The 21477-nt window shown below is 41.2% G+C and overlaps 1 protein-coding gene across 3 annotated transcripts in view; it reads left to right on the forward strand.

The window, feature by feature from the left end:
* Nucleotides 1-1245: 1245 nt before the first annotated feature.
* raraa (retinoic acid receptor, alpha a) overlaps nt 1246-21477 on the forward strand; it is a 348546-nt gene continuing 328314 nt past the window's right edge. For all 3 annotated transcript variants that reach the window (XM_048614479.1, XM_048614478.1, XM_048614481.1), the window contains exon 1: nt 1246-1344. The gene's annotated coding sequence lies outside the window, so the exon portion shown is untranslated. The remainder of the gene's footprint in view (nt 1345-21477) is intronic.

Consider the following 21477-nt stretch of genomic DNA (forward strand, 5'->3'; position numbering starts at 1 on the left):
CTGGCATTAGAGGAGTCAACCGCATGGGCAGACAGGTGGTCAGGCACTAGGAATTAACAGCCATAACATTGGCAGTCAATAGGACCCAGACATGCTGACTCCAGGAGGGGTAGGCTAGCTCTTGAACCCATCTGTGTTGCCTAAATGGGCGGGCACTAGGACAATGCTGCACTAAGACAGGGCTGCTAGTCGTACTAAAACCAGGAGGGCAGGTGTACACTAGTACCCATTCACACTGACACCAGACTGACTAGAACCTTGCCGTGCTGGCCCTAGGAGGGTGCAAAGACAGGCAGGCACTAGAACCCAGCTGTACGGCTCTGGCAAGAACTGGCACTGCTATGTTTTAGTGCCAGCCCAACTGGTCTCCAGGAGGACAGATACTAGGATCCAGTAGAGCCCGCTCCAACTGGCTGGAACAATGAGCACTAGAGCCTGGCAGTGCAGGCCCCAGCAGGTAGTCAGGAGAATGGGCACTAGGACCCAGCACTTCTCGCTCCAGAAAGCATGTGGTAGGAGAGCCCAAGGAGCCAAGAGTTGATTTTTGCTTGCTCTGGTAGACTGCCAGTCACTTGTATCTGACAGTGTCAGCTTTGGTAGGTGGGTGGTGGGCACGAGGACCCAGTGCTGTGGCCTCTGGCAGGCGCTAGGACCCAGCAGTGTCAGGTTTGGCAAGTAGGTGATGGGCACTAGGTCCCAGTGGTGCCAGTTCTGGCAGGCAGTAGGACTCTGGTACCTGCTCAGGTGGGCACTAAAACTGGTGGTGGGTGGGCAGTAGGACCGTGGTGTCAGCTCCGCCAGGCACTAGGACCCACGTGCCAGTTCTGGTGTGCGGGCTGGTGGGCACTAGGACCCAGCAGTGCCAGCTCTGGCAGGCGGGGTTGGGCACTAGGACCCAGTGTTGCCAGCTCTGGTGGGCGGGCAGGTGGAGGGGGTTGGGCACTAGGACCCAGCGGTGCCAGCTCTGGTGGGCGGGCAGGTGGAGGGGTTTGGGCACCAGGACCCAGTGGTGCCAGCTCTGGTGGGCGGGCAGGCGGAGGGGGTTGGGCACTAGGACCCAGCGGTGCCAGCTCCGGCCGGCGGGCGGGTGGGCAGGTGGAGGGGGTTGGGCACTAGGACCCAGCGGTGCCAGCTCCGGCGGGCGGGCAGGCTGTGGGGGTTGGGCACTAGGACCCAGCGGTGCCAGCTCCAGCGGGCGGGCGGGTGGGCAGGCTGAGGGGGTTGGGCACTAGGACCCAGCGGTGCCAGCTCCAGCGGGCGGGCGGACGGTCGGTCCCAGGTTGTCCTGAAGCGTCTGTGAGGAGCCGCCGGATCTGAGTCGCAGGCGCCTGCCGGCTGCAGACAGTGAGTTTGAACAAACCCCTGGGGTTGGGGCTCGCAGGCAGGCACGGAGCAGGGGAAGGGGGGTTGGGCTGGTATCTGGTTCGGTGCCGGGTTGGGAACCGAGGCTGCCGGCGTTCCCCTCTCAACTTTCCCGTGAGCGGGGCTTCCTCGGGCCGGGCAGCCCAGCCGGCACCCACCGAGAGGCGGGGAAGAGGCAAATCGAGAGGCGGGGCTGCAGGGTGTCCCAGGCGGGGCCTAGGAGTAGCCAGGGAGAAATTTAAATCCTGCCTGTGAAAGTTTATCAAAGGTAACAGCAGCTCCCCAGAAACTGTTCCAGTGGGTCTGGAGGAGGATGGTCTCTTCCTTTTTAAAAGTTAATTTGGTTTATCAGCAATTAGCTCTGGTTTTGAATTTCCCAGTGGATTTTAGCTGCAAAAATATTTGTTTTCACAATCATCTTGTTGAAAATATTTATAGTTTGAGGCAAAAACAAGGTGTCTAACCCATGAGGTAGTTTTACTTTTTATTTGGCGGTTTCCTCTGAAGTATTTGCATGGTTAATCGTGAATGTCTGTGTGTTTCCACTATTTTGCATCTGTTTTCTTCTCCCCTCTTTTAAGTTCTGTTCTCTGAACCTGAAGGTTTTAGGCCCAATATCCCACCCCAGGATTTCAACGGTGAAATCTAGGCTGACCCTCCCAGTGCAGTGCTGAGGGAGTGCTGCATTGTCACAGGTGCCATCGTTCACATCACAATATTAAACCAATACCCCGTCGGCCCCTTCAGTTAGGCTTTAAACGTTCTCCCTGGTGTCCTAGGATGGTCAGTAACTATTCTTCAATCAACATCATTTTAAAAAAAAAGGATGATCTACCCACAATAGAATGCTGTTTGTGGGATCTTGCAATGCACAAATTGGCTGCCACTTTTCCTGCATTTTGCTAGTGACTGCAATGAAAAAAATTTTTCTGGATATCTTGTCGTGCAGATTTCACACGGGCACAGTGGTTAGCACTGCTGCCTCACAGCGCCAGGGACCTGGGTTCGATTCCACCCTCGGGCTGGGTTGAGTTTGCACATTCTCCCTGTGTCTGTATGGGTTTCCTCCAGGTGCTCCGGTTTCCTCCCACAGTCCAAAGATGTGCAGGCTAGGTGGATTGGCCGTGCTAAATTGCCCATGGTGTTCAGGGATGTGTAGATTAGGTGGGTTATAGGGGGAATGGGTCTGGGTGGGATGTTCTGAGGGTCAATGTGGACTTGTCGGGCCGAAGGGTCTGTTTCCACACTGTAGGGATTCTATGATTCTATGAAAAGGTGAAACTGTAGTGTCCTTCTCAAGTCAACTCGCTTAGCATTGAGGCATGTAGTACTCAAAACCAGCTCCACCGGACAGGATCTATTGTTTGTATACCTGACACCAGACTCCTGAAGCAACTGCCCCATTTGGACTCCGTCATGACAGGGAAGGCACAAGACAAGGCAGTGAATACATTGAGAGATTTCATCGGGAACATACGAAGTCAAAGTCCAGGTTTCAGAGGATGCACACAAATCTTGAAACAAGTCATCTATCTGACTTTTCAAGCACTATTTACCCCACCTATGCCAGAATCTGCTGATGGCATTTTGAATTCATCAGACATCTCTGATCCCATCCAACCAGAGTGGAAATGAGTCATTCTGAGAAACTGCCCATGAAGAGATGAATTCTGAAGTAACCTGTGTTTGCTTCCCCTGAAGGTAGTCAGCACTTTGCCAGTCACTGCCTGATGCCTTGTTGAAGTTGTTTTTAACCCATGTTTTGGGCGGTGAGAGTTAGTACCTTAAGTGGCAACTGGATTGTCACTATGTTTTCACCTGATGGTCAAAGGCACACTCACCAACATGGGCTCACTGGTTAACAAACAAGCAAAAACCTTGCAGATTAGATGATATTCACCAGCCAGGTTATTTACTTGCTGTGCAAAGATTGGATCACAGAACCAAAACTTGCAGGTTTCATCACTGGCTTCTGCTGAAACAGGATGACTGTGAGTCATCATAGTTGACCTTAACCCCTTGGACGAGGGCTGGGAAGAGTTTGAAGTCTGTCCTGGCTCGTGATGGAAGTAGGTTGGGTGTTGAGTGAGGTCTGGTTTATATTGAGTGCAATGCCCTCTGTGTTGAAATAGTGGGTCAGGGTTCAGTGTTTTGTGCTGGCATATTGAATGGCCGCTCAGTTGAGGCATCAGATGCTACTGGTATTCGTGTACTTCTGACTTCCAAAGGTTAGTACCTTCAGAAGGGATCAGGATTGGAAAAATTTCTAAATGCATACTATGAACCTAATATAGATAAGTAACATCATTGACATCCTTGAGTGATTTCAAGTTTGTGAACTCATTGTCTAGTTGGAATAATTTATTGTAAACTGCAGAACATTTGTTGCATTTTCCAACATCATCTGAGCCCCACTGAGTTTGCTGTTTTGTGATCAGCACAGCATCTCTATGATTCTCTGCTTGAACTACACTGGTGATAGAATTTCTTAGGAGATGAAGTTATGTTTGCAAGTCGGTTATTGGCAATGGCATTTACTGTTGTCATGAGCATCATTGGACATCCTTGTGTATCATTCGTTTGGATGCATAAAGAAGCATAATTAGCAGAAAAATTTAACCTTAAAGTTGCAAGTATTTTTATATCAGAAGCACTTGTGTTTAAAGATCTTTCCAGTAATCTGGTTAACATTTCTCCTTACAAATTACTGTCTTGTATCTTATGTGATAGAATAATTGCTGCACTTTATTAAAAAAAAATTTCTGTTACAATACAATATTTTTGATGCATAAAGCTTATTGCATTTATTTTATATGTTCTGTTTTTATGTTATAAAGTCTGAGATAGGACTATGCTTTTATAAAGGCTGCCAACTTTTTATTCATTTTCTTTAATCATAAATATTTATATATACATTATATTTTTTTAAGAGTACACATTTGGAAAAGAACATGCCTACAGACTTTTGCAAAGCTGTATTCTTCACAGTTTTTTGTCTTTCAGATTGTCCTGGTAGTTCAGTGTAACGTTTGGTGTGATACTTAATCATACAGATCACGTGTGATGTGGTAGTACCCCATTTTTTGTATGACTGTGTACCAGAATGGTAATTGTGACATTGTGATCTAGACTGACCTTTTCAGTGAGGGAATGCTGCATTGTTGCTGGGATTGTCTTTCAGGACTTTTAAACTGTGGCTCCATCAGTTGGATAGAACATAGAACATAGAACATTACAGCGCAGTACAGGCCCTTCGGCCCTCGATGGTTTCACAGGTCGGTGCAACAATCTGACCTACATTATTCCATTATCATCCATATGTTTATCCAATGACCATTTAAATGCCCTTAAAGTTGGCGAGTCTACTACTTTTGCAGGCAGGACATTCCAAGCCCTTACTACTCTCTGAGTAAAGAACCTACCGCTGACATCTGTCCTATATCTATCACCCTTCAATTTAAAGCTATGTCCCCTCGTGCTAGCCATCACCATCCGAGGAAAAAGGCTCCCACTGTCCACCCTATGTAATCCTCTGATCATCTTGAATGTCTCTATTAAGTCACCTCTTAACCTTCTTCTCTCTAACGAAAACAGCCTCAAGTCCCTCAGCCTTTCCTCATAAGACCTTCCCTCTATACCAGGCAACATTCTGGTAAATCTCCTCTGCACCCTTTCCAATGCTTCCACATCCTTCCTATAATGTGGTGACCAGAACTGTACGCAATACTCCAAGTGCGGCCGCACCAGAGTTTTGTACAGCTGCAACATGACCTCATGGCTCCGAAACTCAATCTCTCTACCAATAAAACCTAACACACTGTGCGCCTTCTTAACAACCCTATCAGCCTGGGTGGCAACTTTCAGTGATCTATGCCCATGGACACCGAGATCTCTCTGCTCATCCACACTACCAAGAATCTTACCATTAGCCCAGTACTCTGTATTCCTGTTACTTCTTCCAAAGTGAATCACCTCACACTTTTCCGCATTAAACTCCATTTGCCACCTCTCAGCCCAGCTCTGTAGCTTATCTATGTCCCTCTATAACCTGCAACATCTTTCCGCACTACCCACAACTCCACCGACTTTGGTGTCATCCGCAAATTTACTAACCCATCCTTCTACGCCCTCATCCAGGTCATTTATAAAAATGACAAACAGCAGTGGCCCCAAAACAGATCCTTGAGGTACACCACTAGTAACTGAACTCCAGGATGAACATTTCCCATCAACCACCACCCTCTGTCTTCTTACAGCTGGCCAATTTCTGATCCAAACCGCTAAATCACCCTCAATCCCATGCCTCCGTATTTTCTGCAGTAGCCTACCATGGGGAACCTTATCAAACGCTTTACTGAAATCCATATACACCACATCAACCGCTTTACCCTTATCCACCTGTTTGGTCACCTTCTCAAAGAACTCAATAAGGTTTGTGAGGCATGACCTACCCTTCACAAAACCGTGTTGACTATCCCTAATCAAATTATTCCTTTCTAGATGATTATAAATCCTATCTCTTATAATCCTTTCCAACACTTTACCCACAACCGAAGTAAGGCTCACTGGTCTATAATTACCAGGGTTGTCTCTACTCCCCTCCTTGAACAAGGGGACAACATTTGCTAGTCTCCAGTCTTCTGGCACTATTCCTGTAGACAATGACGACATAAAGATCAAAGCCAAAGGCTCTGCAATCTCCTCTGTAGCTTCCCAGAGAATCCTAGGATAAATCCCATCCGGCCCAGGGGACTTATCTATTTTCACACCTTCCAGAATTGCTAACACCTCCTCCTTTATGAACCTCAATCCCGTCTAGTCTAATAGCCTGTATCTCCGTATTCTCCTCGACAACATTGTCTTTTTTCTGTATGAATACTGACGAAAAATATTCATTTACCGCCTCTCCTATCTCTTCGGACTCCACGCACAACTTCCCACTACTGTCCTTGACCGGCCCTAATCTTACTCTAGTCATTCTTTTATTCCTGACGTAACTGTAGAAAGCTTTAGGGTTTTCCTTGATCCTACCTGCTAAAGACTTCTCATGTCCTCTCCTGGCTCCTCTTAGCTGTCTCTTTAGGTCCTTCCTGGCTAAATCCCTCAATTTTTCAAAGCTGTGCTGGGAAGTTTCCTCAGTGCCCTCACCGACATTGGTGTTTATTGTGGATCAATGCAGATTATTTGGTCATTTATCTGGGTGCTGTCTGTGGGGTGATGCTGTGCATTAATTAGCTACCGCGTTTGCTTATAAAGTAATAGTGACTGCATGTCAAAGGTGATTCATTGGCTTGAATGTTTCTTGGGACTTTCTAAGGATGTGAAAGGATCTAGTAAGTGCAACATTTCTTTTCCTCTTTCCTCTCTAACTGCTATCTAGGAAAGATTTTGGGTCAAAGTTCTTGGATTGTTATCCTGGCGATGTTGAGCGAGAACAGGATGTTTTTGTGATTGAACTGCCCACTGCTCCTCACTGTTTAAACGAACCTGTGAAAAATGACCACTTCAGAGAGCTGCTAGTTGCTCTGAAACTGTACTGTTTCACAAATTACTATCTTCGGGAGTCTACCGGAGAGGTGGCTGGATTTTAATTAGATGTAGTTTTAATTGAATTGCAAACCCCATGGAACAGTGTACATCTTGGTAAATGTAGATTTTTGTGATTCCCTCCTGTTTTAATGTGTTTATAAAGCTCTGTTCATTACAACTTAAACTCTTCAGGTGAAGTTGCATAATTTAAGTGAACAAAATGTCAATAAAGATTAATTTGACAAAATGTTAATAGATTATCATGCCATCTGTATGAAATTGCAAAAAATTAACCATTTAAAGAAACATTCGAGACGTGCTAACTTTTAAAAAGTGTTCTGTACCTTACATAGAAAGTACTGTAATTGATTTTGGAGAGTGAATACAGGACAGTAATCTCATTGAGAAGTTCAGATAACATTGTAAACAGCAAAGCTGTAAGATTATGTAACTGGTTTGAAATCACTCTTGTATATCCTTTGTTACTTTGAGTGTTGTTCCATCTGGTTAGAAGGGATTTCTAAAGGGATGGACAGTTATAGTTCAAGAGAAATACAGTTCTGTCCTTTCCAATCTTTTCAACATTTCAGGTCAGTATGAATATAATTCTGTCCATTATTGTCATTTCAATATTATAATTTAAGGTGTGACAAGTAGTTTAAAGTGTCAAACAATTGTGTGCTTTTTGAAATATCTGTTTTATTATTGACTGCTACACCATTAGAAAATAGTGCATATCAGTGTTCCATTACTTCTGGTATAGATGCACTTTCTCATTTCTTGTTTAATGGTGCTTTCAGTTTGTAGTTTGTCTTCCACAAAGTATTGCGGGCTTGTTGAGCAACCTGGGAACTTTTATGTAGGCTTATATGATCAACTGCAAATGTGTTTTTTCAAAATATCAAATTAAAGTCACAATCTAGTAATCTTTATGACACAGAACATTACTGCTTCTACATTCTTTGACATGGAGTCCATGGGGAATTGATAAAATACACGTAATTAATATCAAATTGAGGTTTTTTAACGTGCCATCTCCCGCTCATTGTTTATGGACATGGTCTGCACTAGGCTTTCTCATCTGCCTACATTAACCATTGAATAGAATTTACAAAGGGATTTCATTTTGCTGTGAAGTTGTTTAAAATGTTATAAATGTATTTAAGTGTATGATTCAGAGGTTCAGCTGTTGCTGTCTGCGATGGGTGATGAAAATATAGCTGGAAAATAATATAATCGTAATCAGGCTTGACAAATTTCAATTTGGAAACTATTGAAGAAAAATTCATATTTAAATAAAAAGATTTTCCTTAATTTTTGTGTTCTGAATTGTTAATTCACTGTGAAGAATTCCTCTAACACTGAATGACAGTGTGATTGGTTTGCTTCCCATATAGTTAACGACAGTAATGAAATTCCATTCTCAGAAGTTGCCTGTTTCAAAACTATGTGCTCCTGAGAATTTGATAGACGGTTAATTGTGAAAGAAAATGGAAAATTTCACATTCCTAAGTTGCTTAGCTCCGACCTTGATTTTGAGCAATTAGGAACGTTGGTTTTAGGTTATGTAAGCCTTTTCTAGGGTTTGCTTTTTGATACTTGTCTGATGAAATGAAAAGAAGAACCCCAATCTGTACCATTAGTTTTGCCTTTGATTTTAAATCCTCTTTCTCGACCAGTTCCCATATCCACACTGCACACCAAAGCTTAGCCTCCCGAACTAATTCTGGGGTGTCTTCACCTTGCTTCAAGTAGTTATTCCAAATGTGTCAGCACACGTTCTGAATGTGTGCACTCATCACAGAAGACTGATCCATTCTTGACCACGACCCCACCCACACTCACTCACCTTGTGTCAATGGTAGTGCAGTTTCCAGGATGGATCTGCAATTTACTTAAGAGTAGAATTCTCATTTACATAACCAAAGGGGCAGAGAGGTCAATTGTTTATTCCTCCTGCTTCCTAGGGTTACATAGGCTAATGCTGCAAAGCCTGCTTGCTGTGACTTTCTGATCTCCTCAGCTGGGTTTTTTCTCACTCACCAACTTCCTGTTTTTATTATTGACTGAAGTGTTGGCTGATTTAATGGTATGCTCAATTACTGTGGAAAGCTAGTTTTTCTTACTTAAGGGTTAAAACAAGGGCTGAAGGAGTACATTTGTTGAAGGAGCTCTGTCAACAGTTGTATGTGTGAGAACCTCGTAACACACTGCTCAGATAACCTTCCTCAGCTTTGCTGTGGTGATAGAATCTCTGAATTCTGCATCAGTCAGCAAATAGCTCTTTAAATAACTTCAGTAAAATATCATGCAGTTCATTTTAAGATGCTTTGGTTTCTGACACTGTCAAGTCTAAACACCGTGAAACAATGTTTATAGCAAACTACCAAGTTCAAAGTAGCAGTTCTCTCACTTTTGTCTCCTCCAGTGTTAACTGGGGCTCGGTTTCACCTCGGGGGCCAGAGGTAGTGGGTTCAAACCTACTCCAAGAAGTGGAGCATAAAGTCTCAGAGTTCAGAGGGTGTGGTGCAAAGTGTTTGAGGCTGACTTTCCGACAAGGCGTTAAATCAAGTGTAGAAGTGGAAGGAGAAACGAAATCAATTGTTTATTTATTTCCCCATTGTCTGGTGCCCCAGCAGGAGACAATTTGTAGCTAACTAGCTAACACAAGGGCAAACCCTCACTACAGTACAGTGTTTAAATCCTGGGATCTGTCTGATAAGTCTGGCTTGTTCACCATGCTGAGTACTTCATTTATCCATTGAGTCACTACAGGTATTCTGAGTTTTTATCTCCATTGTGCTTCATACTAAATGCGTGATGTTTAAGTGTATTTCTGGTAATATAAATTCTAAAACACAAATCACAATTTACTGTACAAATTAAAATCTGGGAGCGAGTATCATTGACAGATGAAACACAGGGACAGGTTTGTGCTGTGGACTTGTATCATTTAGGAATTATGTCAGCACTGCTCAAATTAAAAAGTTAAGTAAAATCTTTCTTCTCTTCAGTTTGACACAGCTTCTGGGGTGAACGGAAGACACACTGACTTATTGAACCACTCTGCTGCCTGTGCTGTGTTCATTTTATTTCTAACCCAGCAGATCTCTAGGGATTTTGCATTTGAGTCTGTTATTTTGGGCTTTCTAATGAGTTATGTCCAGCGCTGCCTGCTGGGATTTTGGTGAAAGAGAGCCGACAGGCAAGATCTTTGTACCATGTTTCCTTGAACTAAGTGAAGCTCCTAATAACTTAATAAATATTATCTAATCTGGAAAGAGTATTTCAAGTTAAGGACTGACGAAATGGTTTCATTTGAAATATCAGTGCTGGTTTACGGTCAGCGGTGATGAATGTGAAGGTGCACATCAAGAAGTGCCATGCACAATTTGTCAAACCATGTTGACTTGGGTGTCTCTCTTTTACTGGATAGTTGTGTAGCTAAGTGAATCTATCATGGTGCCAGTTTCCTTGTTAAAATAAAAATACGTCAAGAATAGCATTATGCCAGTGCATCTCTTTCGTGGCACACTTATAAGGACAAGTTAGAAAGCAAAATTAAAAGCTGTTACAGATTTGGGAAAGTTTTGGACATGAAGTGAGAATGTCACAACTTTTATCATAATCATCTTTTTGATACTGCTATAATAAACCTAATGTTAGCATTCAAAGCTAAGTATATTACATGAGACAGTTGTCATATATGTTTTTATCAGATGAGTATAAATATATCCAAAACATCACAGGGCGGTTCTAAAATTGGGGATGAGGAAACAAAAGTTACGTTCAGAGTAAGATGATGCTTCTGCATCAGCTCAAAAGCTAGTATCATGGAAGGTGTAGGAACATATGACTGCAGATGCTGGAATCTGTATTGTAAATAACAAATGCTGGAGATCTCAACGAGTCAGATAGCATTCATGGAGAGAGAGCAACCTAACATTTCAAGTCGAGATGACACTTCTTCATCAGAGCTGAAGTGTAGTGTGGAGGGGACAGCATGAATGCTGTAGTTTGGTGGGGTGGGGGGAGGGTGTAGTGAGTATCGGGTGCTGATGGAGAAAAGATGTTGATAGTTCAGGTTAAGATTAGAATGTGAGAATAGCAGAACAATGGTATGTCTCTGCCAGACTTGAAAGGACAGACAGTCCCCACTGGGATGTGGGAGGGAAGAGAAGACATGATAACAAGCTAAAAGGAAAGGGAAGAAAAAGGTTCAGAGATAGTAGGAACTGCAGATGCTGGAGAATCTGAGATAACAAGGTGTAGAGCTGGATGAACACAGCAGGCCAAGCAGCATCAGAGGAGCAGGAAAGCTGACGTTTTGGGTCTAGACCCTTCTTCAGAAAACCAAAAGAACTGCAGATGCTGTAAAGCAAGAACAAAAACAAAGTTGCTGGAAAAGCTCAGCAGGTCTGGCAGCATCTGTGAAGGAGAAAACAGAGTTAACGTTTCGGGTCCGGTGACCTTCACTGTTAAAATAACCGGCTACAGGAAGGTCGGGGTCATGCTTGCGCACAGACCAGAGGTGTTGCACGAAGCTGTCACTCAGTCTGTGTTTGGTTTCTCCAATGGAGAGTAGGCCACATTGGGTTCAGTGAATACAATACACAATATTGGAGGAGGTACAGGTGAACTACTGCTTCACCTGGAAAGACTGTTTAGACCCTTGGATGGTGAGCATGGAGGAGGTGAAGGGGTAGGTGTTGCACCTTCTGCGGTTAAATAGGAAGGTGCCGTGGAGAGGAGGGGTGGTGTTCGTGGTTGCGGAATAGACTAGGGTGTCCCAGAGGGAATGATCCCTGCGAAGTGCAAATGGGGAATGAGGGGAAGATTTGTTTGGTCTTGTTGGAGTTTTCTGACGTGGTGGAGAATGATCCTCTGAATGCGGAGGCTGGTGGGATGAAAAGTGAGGACAAGGTGAGCACAAGGGATTTGCAGGCACCCCGACACTGTCCTTTTCTAGTTGGTGAAGCATTTCAAACAAAGTGAGAGATAGCAGAATAGCCTACTTGTGCTGATTTTTTTTGAAAAGTGTGATTAAAGAGTTGTAGTTTCTCGGGCAGTAGAAACCTAAAGTAAAACAGTAAGTAGTTAGGGCAGCATTGTTTCAGCTATGGTGGTGTAAGTGCACCACAGCTAATGTAGTCCGATGGTCAGCAATTTGCAGCAGAGAAAAAGCTTTGCATTATCATCAGTGATATTTTTCTTCCTCAACTTTGATTCACATATTCAAATTTAGTCTTATAAAGGGACAATCACATACGTCTGGCAGTTTTCTACCTTAATTTAAGTTGCAATGCTTCGGAACAAAATCCTGCTCCTCAAATGTCACTGGAATTTTCACATTGCAGACTTGGGTGTTGAATGATGGTTTGTAACAGGTTTATTTCTTTATGAAGTGATTAGAATATTTTGTGACTCATCGGGATGTTGATGCACTTTAATGATGTAATCTTATGTTACTCTTGATCTCTTGCTGGATTTTCAGTGAATTAATTAAGTATTGAGATTAGATGTGCTTTGAAGCTTGGTTGATCAGCTGCTGGAAAATCATATTAACTAGAGACTCCCAAATGTGTGATAATGTGCTTGTAAAACTATGACTTCTTGAGCAGAGGGTTTTTAAGTTTTAATTCCAGACAGTTTTTCCATGTTTAACAGACATGGATCATAGTTGCATCATTAAAATGCACCTCTAGTCAGAAAATAGGCACAGATTATATTGCACGCTGCATTAGGGCTGGATTGGGATTGTGCACTTTCTTTGGGGATCGAAAGCTTTTGATTATAGGAATACCACTTACCAAATCTCAAACTGATTGATTGATTGTCATATTGGAAATTGGTGTTTGTTGCTTTTTGTGTATATTCTGGGCAGCATGGTGGCTCAGTGGTTTGTATTGCTACCTCACAGCGCCAGGGGCATGGGTTCGATTCCAGCCTTGGATGACTGTGTTGAATTTGCACATTTTCCCTGTGTCTGGATGGTTTTCCTCCAGGTGCTCCAGTTTCCTCCCACAGCCCGAAGGTGTGCAGATTAGGTGGATTGGCCATGCAAAATTGCCCCATTGTGTCCAGGGGTGTGCAGGTTAGGTGGATTAACCATGATAAATGTGGGGATGGGCTGGGTCTGGGTGGGATGCTCTTCGGAGCGTTGGTGCAGACTTGTTGGGTGGTGAATGGCCACTTTCCACACTATCGAACTGGGAAGATCACCATTTGTTGCCCATCCCTAATTGCTCTTGAAGGTGAGCTGCTGCTTATACCACAATAATCCAAGCTGTGTAGGTAGACCCAAGGTACTGTTTAGAGAGGCAATTCCAGGATTTTAACTCAGTAGCAGTGAAGGAGTGGCAACATAGTTCCAAGGCAGGATGTTTTGTTGCTTGAAGAGAAACTTTCTGTTCTGGGTGTTAAGAGGTTGCGGTGCTGGGAAAGTGCTGTTGAAGGATACTTTCGAGTTGCCCTCTTTCTGTTTAGCTGTATGTAAAATAGGAGTGAGAGGAGGGTAAATATAAATTCCTAATGCAGGATATGGCATGTGTGAAACAGTGTTCAGGTAAGGAAAGTTATTCCTCGATTAGTTGAATTAATATGTAATGAGAGGAGTATTTTAAGATTTACAGAAATTAAGGACATGGATTAAATTGTTGCAATAAAAGACAATGTAGTAATTGTTTGAAAATTGGAGTTATTGGGCAGAGGGACAAGGTAGGTTTCTCTTGTGGAGAGCCAAACATAGATTAGGGTTACCCAAATGGGGGCGTCCTGTGCTGATTCTGATTCAACTTGTTCATTTAGGATAGTTAGAAGTATTGTGTTCTGAAGAAGAGTCAATGGCCCCGAAATGCTAACTCTTCTTTTTCTCCACAGCTGCTGCCAGACCTGTTGAGTTTCTCCAGCAATTTCTGTTTTTGTTTCGGATTTCCAAATTCCACAGTTCTTTGTTCTTTTTAAAACATTGTTGAACAACATACATCGGGTGGTATGTCAGGTGGGTTGATGTGGGTGCAGTTGGAGGAGATGAATGTGTGATGAGAAATCCATGAAGCAGTAATTACACTGAATCTCTGAAATGGGTTAGACATCTTCGGGAAAAATGGCATTTTTCTCCGGTTGGACTTGTTCCTGTGTTCTCAGTTTGCAGATTTTGATTCTTAAAAATATCAATATGTTCAGAATTTGCATGAAATGTTGGAGTTTGTGCCTTCTTTACACTTTCAACTTGCATTTATATAGCACATTTTAATAAAGTGGAACATCCTGAGGCACATTGCAGGAGCATTTGACACAGCTTCGAATAGATATTAGGACAGTGGACTGAAAGCTTGATCAAAGAGATGGCTTTTAGGGAGAGTTTGCTGAGTGTGTGGAATGAAAAATAAAATGCTTGTTGTTTGAACACCAGGCAGTTGGATGTTGAGTATGTCATTCAAGCAGTGAAATTTTTGTGTTTCACTAAGATGCTTTCTCATTTCTCTTTATATGTCTTCCTGCTTGGTGTAGGAAGACTGGCAGGAATGTTGAGAGCTATTTTGTTCTGCCTCCTCTGCATTCAGTGTTTGGTTGAGAGGCTATGCCTCAAGACCTCTGCCAATGTTGACCTTAATCAATTTAACTTTGACATAAGAACAGCCACCTACCTCACTTTAACGCTGATTTGTTCTGTGGAATATTTTGAAACATCTCTGTAACTTCACTGTGTAAGTGCTAGTGTTATTCCTCAGAAACACATATTAGGAAAGTATGTGTGCCTTGGATAGATTTGTTCTCCAATTCCAATATTTTTGAAAGCTGCTTCCCCTTTTTAGCTTGGTGTTAATTGTGTGCCCTACTGTGATCATAGTTAATAACATAAACAAAAACTTAGAAAAGTAAGTTTAATATGCTTCTTGCTCATAACTTTCTGAAAATAATGAACAGCAATTGTATGTGCAGCTTGAATTTTTTTTTAACCTAGTAATAAGTATCTTAGCATGGTACAAAATTTACTTGATATTCATCCCAATGATGAATATCTAAGATCTTTGGAGGAAGTAGTTTCGGAGGAATATTAAATATGTTGGGTAAAACAGGGCGAGTTGGATATAGAGAGAAGTTGCCATGTGATCAATTTTCTCAAAAAATAGACAACATACTTCTTTGGTGAAACATTTTCCTGTTCCTTAAATTTCTTGATTTCTAAGTTCCCCTGAACTTACACTGACTACATAAATTATCTGTTACTGTGTCTCTTGATTCTGTTGCCAGCAAATAAAGTGGATTCTGAACACTACAGAGAATAGCTACATAATTATTGAGTTTATAATTAAAAATCTTGTACAATCTGCTTTTCCTGTTAGAGTTGCATTCAGCTTCCTGAAACACTGCCTATCACATGTCGTTTGATTATACCCCTGTTGTTTTAAAACATTGCATTCTCATGTTGCAAGCAATGGGGTAGGAGATAAGCTAGTAACAAATTAAAATCTTATGTACAGCAAGCCCTTTTTGCAAGTAACCCATTTACTTCCTGACATACTTACCCCTCACACTTTGAAGATGACACCCCTATTGTCTAACTCGCCATGAGCAATGCTAGTATACAAAAGAAAGCGGATGGAGCAATCAGCTGGAGGCATTTACATGATGGTTATAACCACAGGAACAGTTTGAGATTATTGCCTTTTAAATCACGTCACTGCATCCTTTATTCTGTATCTAGTCTTGTATCGTGTCATCTTACAGTGATGTTCCATAATTATCTCAGAACAAAGCCTGTAGAATCTGAGGGCCAGGTAGAGAAATGCAGCTAATAAGACCAATTATTTGTTCTCAGATATTTGTGATTATTGTAAGTCATATTTGCTGGAGAAATGTATTTAAAGAACAGAAAATGGTGGGAAGTACTGTATTTTACACAGTCAATGACACAAACCTTATGCATAGACACACATTGCAGATAGAAATATTCTCAAACACGTGATCAACTGAAGATGTGTTATCAGAGTTGTAACAAGACCCTAAGACATTGACATTAATTTCAGAAAACAGTTTTTTGCTGCAGGTTTTTAAAATTGTCCAATAACTTAAGGTTTTCTTTTTGAAGCTGACCTTTGAAGTATTTTTTACAAATCTGAATTAATTCAGTTAGCTAGTTGCAGTTCAACATTCCATTATTTTTATGCATGTCCTCTCATCTTATCTTCTCTATTATTCACCGTCTTACACCCCACTCCCCGGTCCCACTTCCCTCAAAGGAACAATGCTGTGTATTCATTTTCAATGCCAGAAATCTTCCAATACTTTACCCATGTTCTGCTTATCTGAGCCGAGACAGAGTCTGAATAGCCAGTGCGACCTTGGGCAGCATCATATTTTTGAGGTTTTGTTTTAGTTCATAAATTTACTTATTTGCTATGTTGGAGGTGTGATCCCATGTTGCTAGGTCAGTGAGAATTTTGGTGCCAACCATTGCTTTCTAAGAACTGACTTTCCAAGTTCCATGTAGGCCATAATCTCCTATTTGGTTCAGGATGTTGGGTTTTAAGGAATTGATAGAGTACATAAAGGTAATGTTGTCACATTCATACTAGACCATGCAGCTAAACTGTCATTAGAGAGAAATGACTAGTGGTGGTTTAATTTGAGGGTCACCGCGCCTCAGGCGAAGGGAGAGGTTGAGAAGGAGAGTCCTTCACAGTAGTCTTAACTGGTGTGAGAATTTAACCCATACTGTTGGCACTACTCTGCATCGGAAATCAGCTGTTCAGCTAACTGAACTAACTTAAACCCCTGAAAAAATGTAAAGGCATCTCACCACCAGATTCTCTTGGGGCATTTGGGATGGGCAGTAGATGCTTTCATTTAAAAACATTGTGAAACTAAAAGCAAAGCACTGAATGTGTGGAGATCTAAAATAAAAATACAGGAAGTGTTGTAGAAACTTAGCAGGCCTGAGTAGTAGTTTCTGTGGAGAGAGAAACGAAGAGAAGGTTTTGAATCCAATGTGACTTCATTATTTACTGATTCATTAGTCATACAGTGACTAATGTGGATTTGATAACTCTTCATTTATTTAAAAATATCTAAAGAAAAGTTTCAAAAAAAAGAAATTTTTTTTTACAAGTTTGAAAAGCTTGATTTATTTTTATTTCCCAAACCCATAGCGTTTGTAACAAACTTACTTGACTTCTAATTGTGCATATTTTAATTTGAATACTTATATCAAATGGAGTGTTAAGGCTAATCTGAAACTCAATGATTTTTCTAAAATGCCATGTCTTTGCTTTTCAGTAATATAATTTCTTTTAAACTTTGAAATAAAAATATTGAATTCCTGGTATTTTAAGCTGGTGAGATCACATTAGTCTCTCTTGCCGTCTTGTTTACAAATCCTTAACCTGTAAAGCAGGTACCTTGAGTTGTGGTGACCCTATTTTAGATATGTTACGAATGAAGTAAGTTGACTTTCCTGCAGGCGTGCACTGATTGCTGGCTGGGGAAGCCAGGGAAGCACTCTCCCTGGTTTTCTGCCCTAGCTATGATGAGGAGACATGAAAATTGTAATAAATATGCTTTTGATGTGGTTTGAAGACTCCCGTTTGCTTCAGGACAAAGTCATCAAGAAATGCTATTAAGGTCATCAAAACAGAATCCAACAGCGTAGCCTTATTTAACCATTTTCGTTTCATCATACTGTTCTATGATATCTGCTTAAATGTAGAAAATTATCAAGCATAAGATGAAAAGTTTCAGAAACCTATAGGAATAAACCTTTGTATAATAGTTGAAATTTCTGCCCTATGTATTTAGAAATCCATCATATAATCAAGCAGAGTCACCCTTGTTCCATGAAGGTAAAGACCTGCATGACAAATTTGCTAGAATTCTTTAAGAAGGGCAGAAGCAGGATGGATAAAGGGGAAGCAATAGATGTAATATATTGGAAGACGTTTAATAAGGTGCCACACATTAGGCTACTCACTAAGATAAGAGCCCATGCTGTTAGTATATTAGTACGGATAGAGGATTGGCTAAATTTCAGACTGAAAGTTGGGATAAGGGGAAGGCATTTTCCAGACGGCAACCTGTAACTAGTGGAGTGCAACACGGAAGGGTGATGAAGCCACAATTGTTTGCAATATATATTAATGACTCGGATGAGGAAGGGAATGCACTAGAGCCAAGTTTGCAGATGCCATAAAAGTAGGTGTGCATGCAAGTGATGGGGATGACAGAGAACTTACAGAGGGGCATAGGCCAGTTGAACGAGTGGGCAAAAACTTGGCAGATGGAATGTAATTTGGGAAAGTGTGAGGTTATGCATTTTGGCAAGAAGTATAGAGGAGTTGAATATTACTTAAGTGGAGAAAGGCTACAGAAAACTAAGAAATGGAGAGATTTGGGAGTACTTAATCTCAAAAAGCTAGCATCCAAGTTCAGCAGGTAATAGGGAAAGCAAATGGAATATTGGCCTTTATTTCAAAGGGAATCGAGTATAAAAGTAGGATGGTTTTGCTAAAGCTATACAAAGCACAAGGAATACTGTGAATAGTTTTGGATCCTTTATCTAAGGAAAGATATACTGGCATTGAAGGCAGTCCAGAGAAGGGTCTTGAGGTTAATTCCAGGTTTGGAGGGACTGTCTTGTGAAAAGAGTTTGTGTAGGTTGGGCCTCTACTCGCCCAATCTTAGAAGAATGAGAGATGAACTTATTGATTATTGATTATGCAAGATTATTGGGGTCTCAACAGGCCGGATGCTTAAAGGTTGTTTATGCTTGTGGATGAGTCTCTGACCAGAAGGCATAATCTCTGAGTAAGGGGTTGCACATTTAAGACAGAGGAGAAAGAATTTCTTATCTCAGATGGTAGTGAATCTGTGGGAATTCTTTACTGCAAAGGGTTATTGAGGCTGGGTCACTAAGTATATTCAAGACTGAGACAGACAGATTTTTAATCCATGAAAGAATGAAGGGTTATGGGCAAAAGGCAGGAAAGTGGAGTTGAGGATGATACAATCAGCCATGATTTAATTGAATGGCAGGACAGACTCAACGGGCTGAATGGCTCCTACTTCTATACCTTTATAGTTAGTGTTTCCTAAAACTGGGAGCTGCAGCTAGGCTATATTCAATGATGTTGCTGTTTTCTTGATAATTCTATCCAAAATAATCCCAGGTGGGAGACTTGAATCTTTGAGTAACAGGTTCAGAAACATCCTGTTGCTACACATTCAATTTTAATTGTGTAATCTGATTCTGTTTGCTGTTGTCTTTAAGGGCAGTGGTGTAGTCCTGTGTGTGAACAGATTTTTAAACAGTGTGCAGCTTTATGCTTTTCACTGTTTACTTGTATTTTACTTATCTAAATATCTGTGTTAGTAGATGGTAGACATTTCAATTTGGTATTGTGGTAGGGATCAAAGTGGACAGCCTGTCACTATAGCTGTAATAATAAAAATTTGTTCTGTTTAGTACATGTGATACCATTTCAAGAACTGTCTTATTCCATCTACAAAACATGCTCAGGACTGCTAATACTTCACTCATATTCATCTAAATTGGTTTCAGAAATCGAGTGTTGGACATCTGAAAATTAGTCAGGAATTCAAATGGTTGTAGTTGCTCAATCCAGCATTTAACCATGCTAGATTAAAAAAGGATTAAGCATTTGCTTTTACTTAGCCTTCATTATGTGTAAAGGACAATTGTCAGTGCCACACAACAGATGAATTAACTTTGACATGGTTTAATGTTTCATCTGACAATTTGGTACTGATTATTATGTGCCAGATTGTGTGCTGAACTCTTGAAGTGGCAGTTGAGTCCATAGACTTGGGAATGCTAGTATTGAAGGTTACTAACATTTAATATACTGCTGTGCTTAAAAATTAATGTTGTTTAACAAAATTTATTTCAAGGGAATTTAACTGGCTTGTAGACAGAGGAGGGTTCACTTAATTCACTCAGTCAACAAGTGTTCAAGTGCAAATTATGATCTAGGCAAACATAGTTGAATATATGTATAACGTAGGCAAAAACTCAATCTGGCCATTGTTCACAAGTGCAAGCAACCTCATTTGCCTCTACAATTCCTCACCTATATGCGTGGATAAATATGTTTGGATTGTTTAGTTCTTTACATCTGACTCCAATCCTGGCCTATTTAGATGAATTTAAGTCGATACTTGTTTTTTTTATGAAATTGTTAATCAACTGTCAAATTGTGTCCTCAGTCAGTGAATTTAAAAAATATCCATAATTTCCATAATTTGTTTTGCAGGCATATTATGGCTAAATAACAGTATTCTCCTGAAGTCTGCACTGTTTCAGATTGCTGAATCTTGGGTGAATTAGAAATCCCATCCTTCGAGGGTGGTATGAGAGGAAATGACAAATCATTTCTGAGGGAAATTGTATCAAGAAATCAGGCTTGCAGGGTGATGGGGATGGAGGGTCAAGACCCTAAGGGACTGATGAATTGCTCCACAGAGATCAGGCTTGGGCTCGACTGACCAATGGTCTTCCCTCTGTGCCATAACAACTCCAGGACTCTTCACCTTTTTCCAGATGAGGTGAACTGAGGCCAGCAGCTTACCATCGCACTGAGGCAGACTACACAACTCTACATATCCATTTGAATTTGGAATTAATTTAGTCATGTTTTGAGTGGTGCTGTTGGTGGTGGTAGTTGGAGGGCATTTGGGGTGAGGGGATGGGAATGCTATGGGAATATTGGAGGAGAGTGAAGCCAAGCACTGTCCTGTACTGACATCAAATTTTGTCATTGTGTTACATCTTGTATAGAGTTCTTGTAAAGTGATTGCGGAATTATATAATATAAAGTTCTGTGGTACAATAACAGTTTTTTTTTCCTAATAGCATTACAGTTCCAAATGTTTCATTGGTAATATTTAGATGGGAGATTTTTAGGAATTGGATGCTTTTCCTCACAATGTACAATGCATCTTGACTGTTGTACTAGGGTTTATTGTAGATAATTGAAGATTGATTTGAAATAACTATTGCTAACTTTCCCACCTTGTTATGAAACCCTAGTTGATGACTTAATGCACAGCTGATGAAACTCCTCTCTGTCAATGCAGCCAGCCACAGATATCTAAACCATTGTATTGTTGTGTTTTAGATAAGTATTACATGTCTTGAGTACCATCACTCAAAGACAAACATACCACAAATTCATGTTTTATGAATTAAGCTGGATATTACTTTTGTTGATAGACGGATGTATTTATCATTTCAGTCATTTCAGTGACATTCTATCACAGGGATATTAATCAGAGTGTGTATGACGTGGAATTTTAAATACCAGAATTGTTCTTGCACCAAGATTGAGGATGCAGAAAATACTTTTGTGTAGAAAGCAAACTTGGACCTCACCTTGCTAAAACTGTAGCATAGTTCTTTCTCACAATTGTTTAGTTAGCAACTAGCTTTCAAGATTATAGTGGTTGAGTAGACTGCCGTAAGAACATAGAAGCAGAAGCAAGCAATTCAGCCTTTTTGAGTCTGCTCTGCCATTTAATACTTAATGTTGATTTTCTACCTCAATTCTGCCCTCCCTTATCAGGAAGAAA

Source organism: Rhincodon typus, chromosome 30, assembly GCF_021869965.1.
Source record: "Rhincodon typus isolate 14 chromosome 30, sRhiTyp1.1, whole genome shotgun sequence".
Lineage (NCBI taxonomy): Eukaryota > Metazoa > Chordata > Chondrichthyes > Orectolobiformes > Rhincodontidae > Rhincodon > Rhincodon typus.